Below are 8,378 nucleotides of genomic sequence, written 5' to 3'. Positions count from 1 at the left end.
AGGATGTTTGTCTCGTTTTCCATCACATCCTTTCCCCAAAGTTTGGTTGTGAGTTGTTCCCATTCCAAAGACCTTTCCTCTTTGAAGAGAAAAGAGAAAATCTTTTCTCTCCTTTCCTCTCACTTCACTTCTGCTCTATTATCTCCTCCGTCCAGAATGGCCCACTGACTCACATGGGTGTAGATCCGAAGATGGCAAGAACTGCCAGCAATCCTGAGATAATAATACGGATGGATCAGGAAAACTTGAAAACCTTTATCCCGCCACATTAAAAAAATTTGCACTTCCAGTGTATTCAGAGTCTCAGTGTAGAAACACAAATGATAGAGAAATTGAATGACACTCAAGTTTTTCTTTCCTCCTTTCCTGATTTATTCTAATCCTCCATGCTAACATGATGAACTATTTGTTAGGTAAAGTTTCAGACATTTTCTACCCATGCACACTTTTCTTCTTTTCACATAAGAGTGTGAACTAGGTCACTTTCAACATGCTGTGATTCTGTGATTCACTGTCTCCCACCGTGTCATCCACTGATAAAGTCATCTGTTTCACGGAGAACTATTTCCAATAGCTAATAGCCAATGTCTGTGGAGTGCTTACTCTGTGTCGGTTTCTTGTAACTACCTTACAGATCATTTGTACAACGTACCCATGGACCAGGTACAATTATGACCCCCAAGTGACAGATAAGTGCAGATAAGTACAAATAAATACAGAGGCCAAGTGACTTGCCCAAGACACTGGAGCAAATCAAAATCCATGCCTCTGTAATCATTTTGCTCTATTGCCTCTGTCTGGGAGGCTTGATGATTTGGCAACTAAAACCTTAAATAGCATGTTCCATTTTTATACCTGTGACACAAGCGTGGGGCTGTGATATGGGGTAACTAACCTGACTACTTTTGAAAACCCTTATGCACCTGGATGAAAGTAAGCCAGGGACTGCAAGCTATAGATTTAAGGTTTCCTACCAACTTTTAAAAATAGCTTCTTGAATGCAATTTACGTAGTGTCAAGTCTAGGATGTAGTCCAAATAGTAACAGAAAAATGGAGATATGTAGAAAAATACTTAAAGTTGACAAGTATTGGGAGTGTAGTATTTTGGGGGCCAGTGTGTAGACCACAGGAAAACTTGCTGTATCCATCCCAAAGGGAAGAGCCCTACGTTGCAACTGCCAAGGTCCCTGGGGCAGCAAGTGTGCTCACTGCTTAGTAAAGAAGCATCCTCAGTTTGATAGAATCATATGGGAGCCTTACATTTGGTTAGCAGTTCTACATTCTTGATGTAATAATATTTTCAGGGTGTGGGAGGGTATCAAGCTCTGAAAATACCCTTGGAGAGATTTGCTTATTAAGTTTGACTTTTTCAATCTCCCTACTACTACTTGACTAAACACCAGGCGGTTTCCTTCACTTTTCAGAACCATGTTGTTTTTCCCTTGTCTAATGAACTTTGAAATACTTTTGGATGAGCTATTAAGTTTGGGAGAAAATAAACATCTCTTTAAAATAAGGAAGATAATAACAATGACAAGTAGAAAAAGCTCTAAAACAGAGAATATCCTCCATTCTAGCCAATGACTGGGAGTGGAAGGTACGTGCTCGCTGTCCAGGACGTAGAAATAAAAGCTGAGGAGGCGCTGAGGCGTCTCCTGGATCTCTATGAGCCTCCATCATTTCTGAAGGGTAGGGTTGACAGATAAAATAGAGGCTGTTTAGATAAATATGAATGTCAGAAAAACAACAAGTATATTTTTAAGATAAGTATGCCCCAAATAGTTCATAGGATCTACTTATACTAAAAATAATGACTTATTATTCATGTGAAGTTCAAGTTTAACTGGGTATCCTGTACTTTTATTGACTAAATCTGACAGCCCTACTGATGATCCACAATGGAGGCAGTTGAGGAGCGGTACATGCTGGCTCTCGGACAGTCAGAAATGGCTTCAGCAGATCCAGGTACAGTATGAAATTCTTTTTGGATGTAGCTCAGAAGCCATGGCCAGCCCTTGACTGCAAGTACTGCCTCGGGTTTCCCTGAGGTGGGGTAAACCGTCCTCTGAATGGCCTTTTGGTAAGTCTGGAAGACCATATCCAAGGGGAGCCCCAAAGTCAGTTTCATCCTCACAACCATGTTTCCAATTCCTGGAATTGGCTGCATGTGACTCACAAGAGCTGAGGAGGTTTGTGGAAATTGGGAGTGTCATAGCTTGAACCCTTTGTAGGTAAAGTTTTGCTGTTGTGAGAGTTTTAACAGGAGCAATGTGAAAGACTCCAGGTCCCCAGGTAGATAGAAATAATCCTGTTCTACCTGTGTGTATGTGACAAGTCTCTAATAGTTCAGAGAGCAAGTATCTGGTCTTAGAAAGACTGATCCAAGCTTGGATGTTTCTGGCGACAAGGCAAGGTCCTGAGTTTCAAGTTCACCTTTTATGGTTGAGGAGACAATAAGGTGGTCAGAAGGGAAATCATGGAGGAGACCTTGGCTTCATCCATTGTGCAGGCTTGTATATGTGGTTCTATGTAGATTGTGTTTCAAAGGTGGAGCTTGTTTACAACTATGAACATTCTCCGATGTGCTTTTTGGACCTTCATTCCCAGAGCGAGAGCAGTGCCGAGGCTCTAGAAATGCCATGGATATTCTGAGCTGTCAGTGGCATTTCCCAGGTACTGTTCCCCTGGTGCCGCTCCTTGAAATGTCCAAAGGGATTATCATCTGTCTTGTGGCGGGTCCTAGCATTGTGAAAGGAAGCTGCTGCACCTGGCTCAGAGGATTTCGGATGCGGTGGGAGGAGTAGTAGTACTACGACTATAAATTGTATCACAGCATATCTATTCCATCTTGAGAGTGGGGTTGGGGGGTTATGAAGGGGGGCTTTTATTGTACTTTTATACATTGTACCCTTGAAACTAATTCAATTTTTTTAAATTAATTAATTTATTTTGGGCTGCATTGGGTCTTTGTTGCTGCTAGCGGGCGTTCTCTAGTTGCAGTGCGCCGGGGCTCCTCTTGGCTGTGGTGCACGGGCTTCTCATTGCAGTGGCTTCTCTTGTTGCGGAGCATGGGCTCTAGGCACGCAGGCTTCCGTAGTCGTGGCACGTGGGCTCGGTTGATGTGGCACACGGGCTCTAGAGCGCAGGCTCAGTAGTTGTGGCGCGCGGGCTTAGTTACTCCGTGGCACGTGGGATCTTCCCAGACCAGGGCTCGAACCCATGTCCCCTGCATTCGCAGGCATATTCTTAACTACCGCTCCACCAGGGAAGCCCAATAATTCAGTTTTTTATAAAGAGAAGTTTCCTAATATTATTCCAAAATTTTAAAAATATGTAGTTGGATAACACTATGAAAAATTAACTGATATATTCTTTTATTATTTCTCTTTGCTCCCTGGATTTTTTTTCCTCATCCAGTCAGCTAGGCACTGTGAGCTCACTGCATTAGGAAGGTAAAGACTCAGCAGAAATGAGGGAGAAAAAAAGAAAATTCTCAGCTTTGGAATGTTCACAACGGAGGCCACAGTAAAACAGGTGAGAATTCTGTGAACAAAAAATAAATGTCGTCTCAAATGCAAAAAAGTATTCTCTGCACTGGGAGGCAGGAGAGGGAGGGAGGGAAGGACTGAAGGAGAGAGATCAGTGTGGCCAGGGACATGGAAACTGTGCTTGAGGACGATAGGCCCAGGAAGAGAATCAGAATCTGGAGAAGGTTCAGCCTGCACGTGATCATTGCCTCCAGCCAGCACCCTCATCTCAGACGTTGGGAAATTCAGAGAGAGAGTGGGAGTACGTCAGGAGGGCCACGCGCAGAGTCTGTGTGGCAGGGGTTGTGGCCGTTCCCTATTTGTGAGGAGTCCCCAGCAATTTGCAGGCCTCTTCTGGAAAATGCTGGCGGACGTCTCTAGTGCTTATGTGAAAGCTTGTTCACAAACCTTGAAAGATACAGATGTAGCTGACAGATAGATGCATAGATAGAAAAATGTCATTAAATCAAAGCTCCAGGAAAGGTTTGGAAAATGCCCTTTATTGCATAGGACGCTTCTATTGTCATATGATGTTAGACTGAGTGCCGGTCCCTTCATCCTCCTTCAGACCACGGCATTCTGTCTGCTACTCTCCCGAGGGTCCTTTCTTCTCCCTGGAAGGGATAAAGCAAATGAGGTAGAACAGGAAGAGACAAGAAGCACTCCAAGCTCTGCTGGTCAGGGTTACCCTCCAGCATTGCCTTAATGCTCAGAGCCACACACACCACAGTGAGCTTGGCTCCAGATCAACTACCACGCCACGAAGGTTCTGGAACATTTCCATATCTCGGGGGACCTCATTTCCACCTGACTCTCTTTCCTATTCCCCTTTGTCACAGAAGGCTAGGTCCAGTGGTCAGGGTGAGATCTCGGCTCAGGCCCAAGGCTCTCAGACCTCAAAGTTCTGGTCCTGCAAGGGCCCCTGTCCTCTCTTGAGACCACTCCTGGCTCTCTCTGCCGAGAAGGAGCTGCTGGCAGTACGTCCTCTAAGAGTTGAGGTCCATCGTGCAGACCCTGAGAAAACTCCTAGGAAAAGGCTCCACCTTCTTGTTTACGTCAACAGAGGTCAATGACTTTGTTAGTGCTGGGTGTGTCCCATTTGATGCAACTGCAGAGCCATTAGGTCAACCAGCACATGTGTGCGGCCCCTTCCCTTAGACTCCTCTGGGCCCTCGTGACATAGGCTCAGAAGACTGCCAGCCTCAAGCCTTAACTCTTCCAAGGGACGGCCACACCGTCTTCCAGGATCTTCTGTCCCATGAATCTCAGTTGCTGTTTGGAACTCAAAGGAGAGAAAAGACCCTGCCTGCGGGGTCTCTTTGGGCTGGGGCCTTCCCCCGTGGGCTGCTCTCCCTCATTCTCCTTTTCTTCTTGCTTCTCTTCATCCCCCTCCTCCTCCTCCTCCTCCTCCTCCTCCTCCTCCTCAGGGGTGCTCTCGGATTCCACATTGCCCATCCACTGGGCCATGTTGAGATGAAAGACACGGCAGCTGAAGCCCTGCAGGACGCCGAACTTCACGTGCTGCTGGAGGATCTCCAAGGTGGGGAAGACCCAGCAGCAAGCCATGCACCTGAAGCTAGTCTCCATGGTCAGCATCCAGTCCGCTGTCTTGGCGCTGGGTCTCTCCTCGACAGCAGGTGGCCCTGATGGGCTGCCTGGCTCTGCCCTTTCCTCATACTCTTTCTCCTCCCCAGTGGGCTCACTGTCAGACAGGAGGCTTTTGGTGGACACATCAGAAGAGGGGTCAGTGGCTACTGCGCACACATCCTCAGGAAGGGTCACTTCTTCTATCGTCAGCTGCTTTTCAGGCAACCCCAAGGGTTTCTTTGTCTTCCAGGAGACAGCGACACCCTTGTTCACTTGTACCTGCATGTAGTATATTTTCATGCCCCTTTCCTCTTTGTCTGGGTGCAGATAGTTCTTACAGGGTGAAGAGGGTGAGGAGGAGACACAGTGTGATGGGGAAGCGGTCTCTCCTTCTTCCTGATCCTGGGCTAGGGGTGGTCTAGGCTGGGCAGTGTCTCGATGAAATCTCCGGATTCCTGAAAAAAGAAATGAAAATCATAATAACATGCATGGGCCATGCCGGAAGCTGAGGGAGCAGGTGTGGTAGACGAGAGAGGGACATTGGCACGACATAGCTATGTCGTGAGCTTGGTGTCTGTTGGCCGTAGGACGGAGTGGTGTATCGGGTGTCATCTGTGGGCTTTTAATGTGCGTGGGGGGGGATACTGGAGCGGTGTCTATATACAGGGGTGTGGAGTATGGTGGTGAGGGCTGTAGTATGTGAGGGATGCGGCTGTATGCGTGTACGACGAGGAGTGTGAGTTTGGGAATATCGGTGGTGCATTCCTTGTGGAATAGGGCTGTGGTGCAGGAGAGTACTGTGGAGCACGTGCTTGGGGTTGATGTGCACTGAGAAGGGCTGTGCCTGGAGGGCACGTGTATGTGTGAGCTGTGTACACCTGAGCTGGATGGTCCTGCTCTCAGGCTGGAGGTGTATAATGCAGAACTCTGTCCTTCTCTGGAAGCAAAGGAAAAGACAAAGCCTACATTTTCCTCTGAAGATGCTTAATCTCGTCCCTCTTCCCTCCACCTCAAGCCCAGACCTTTCCGGCCCCTGCTCCTTGACTTCCCCACCATGGTAGTAGCAGTATTCACACACACACTCCCAGACTCAGCTGGCATCCATGCCCTCAGAACAGCTCAGGCATCCTGCCCAGGCTCCTCCACAGAGCCCTCATCACCTCTGATGACCCTGGATTTCCTCTCAGCCTCCCTGGGATCTGTGTGCCTCCTGCCTCACAGCCAAGCACCCCCTCACCTGAGGAGCCCCACGCCCTTACCAGCGTAGCTGAGCTTGCGCAGAGTAGAAGTACAGAAGAAGTATTTAGAGGCAGAGGAGACCTCCCCTGCCCCTGGGCTGCAGCCTTGGGCCACCACAGTGGATCCAAGCCGAGGGGGATCCTCTTGTGACTTCGAGATTCCTGAGGGAGGAATGAAAGGCTCAGGGTGGGTTCATCAGTCCTCTGTCCACAGATATTTACTGAGTGTGTGACACGTGTCAGGTGCAGTGGATACACACAGTTGAGAGTGTGGTTCCCAGTGGATCCTCCAGGATTTAATTCCAATCAATACTTATTCTCTCACTGTCTAGTTGGTAATGTAGGCCTCGGTGGTGACTGTGAGTGTGTGGGAAGAGTGAGTGATGTGTATCAGTTAAGTCTGTGGTAAGTGTGGGGTTGGCATGGGGAGCACAGTGCAGACGTGTCTATCTGTGTCTGTGGCCTTTGTGTGCATTTTTTCTGTTCACAAGTCAGGAATTCTGGGACATGTAACTTTTCCTCATTACATGGTGTGGCTTGTATTTATGGTGCGTGTTCATTCATTCATTCACCAAGATTCAGTAAGCAGCTACTCCTGTGTATCCGGCACTCTTCCATTGTTGTAGTCTTTGGTAACGCTGCACATTCTAGTAGGGGAAGACACACACTAAACAAAACTACAATAAATATATAATACATCAGCTGGTGGTAAGTATATAAGGGTTGCCAGACTTAGCGAACAAGAATACAAGGCACCCAGTTAAATTTCAGTTTCAGATAAACCCAGAATAATTTTTTAGTGTAAGTATTCCCATGCAGTATTTGGCCTGACTTAGTTTTAGTGTAAGTAGGGCCCATACAATATGTGGGACATACGGATACTGAAAAATTACTTGTTGTTTATCTGGAATTCAAATTGAACTGGATAGCCCATATTTTCTCTGGCAATCCTGACATGGGTTACTGAGACTGTGGTTTCCTGTGGTTTGTACAAAGCGGGTCTGGCATTACTCAAGAATGTGTTATAAGGGTGGTGTGTATGACACGTGACTGGTTCTTACAGAGGTATTTAGAGATGGCTGAAGTTAGCTGTGTTTGTGCAAGAGTTGAGGAAATACATGTATATATAGTGTGTGTGTGTGTGTGTGTCCTATATATATAGTGTGTGTGTCTATATACATATCTCATCTCCAGCGTTTGGTGTTGGAGGAGAGGATTGTGATACAGGTGGGTTGTATGAGAACGTAGTATAGGAGGGATGCGTGTATATACCTCCATGTGCTGTGTGTGGTTTAATAAGGAAGTTATATGTGGGGTGTGTGATATTTTTGCTGTATCAGAGTGTACATGGGTGTATGAGTTACTGTCTCCTAAAACACCCCTAACAAGAATTCTGTATACACTCCTAGGTACGCCGAGTGTCAGCCAGCTCCAGGCAGGGTGACAAGAACTTTACCACACAGATGTTATATCTGGTAAGCACTCTACCCCCATTCATCTCGCTCTTCTCTGCACTACCACACACACACACGCACACACACACACACACACACTCACTCTCTCACACACACACACACAGGAACATAGAGCAAAATATTCTGAATGGTCAGGGGCAGTCATTGCCTTCCCCAGCCTGTCCCAGCCACTGCCTGGAAATCTGCCTGCTGTCTAGAGCTCCATTCCCAGGGCCCATCCTACAGTCTCCAGGGCCCTGGGCCTGGTAGGAGCTACTGGGCTCTAATCTGGGGCAGAGGCCTCTAGCTGGAGCTCTGGGGTGACCACCCCTCTCCCAGGGCAAGCTACTCGCCTACATTTAATGCACGCAGGCACCACGTGGCCCGTGGCTCTCAGAGCTCCCCGCAGGACCCTGAGGACATTTCTCACCCCCGCTCATGCGGTCTCAGTCTCTGGAAAACCCTTCCCTTCCCTTGATCTCCTTTGGGAAATTCTTCCTGTTGAAGGAATAAATCCTCCTTGCTTTCAATATGACACCATCCCTAGACAAACAATCTTCTTTCAAAGTGC

This window comes from Mesoplodon mirus (assembly GCF_964341445.2).
Source record: "Mesoplodon mirus genome assembly, contig: HAP1_SCAFFOLD_443, whole genome shotgun sequence".
NCBI classification, from domain to species: domain Eukaryota; kingdom Metazoa; phylum Chordata; class Mammalia; order Artiodactyla; family Ziphiidae; genus Mesoplodon; species Mesoplodon mirus.
The sequence above is the reverse complement of the archived record's forward strand: the minus strand, read 5'-3'. Positions refer to the sequence as shown.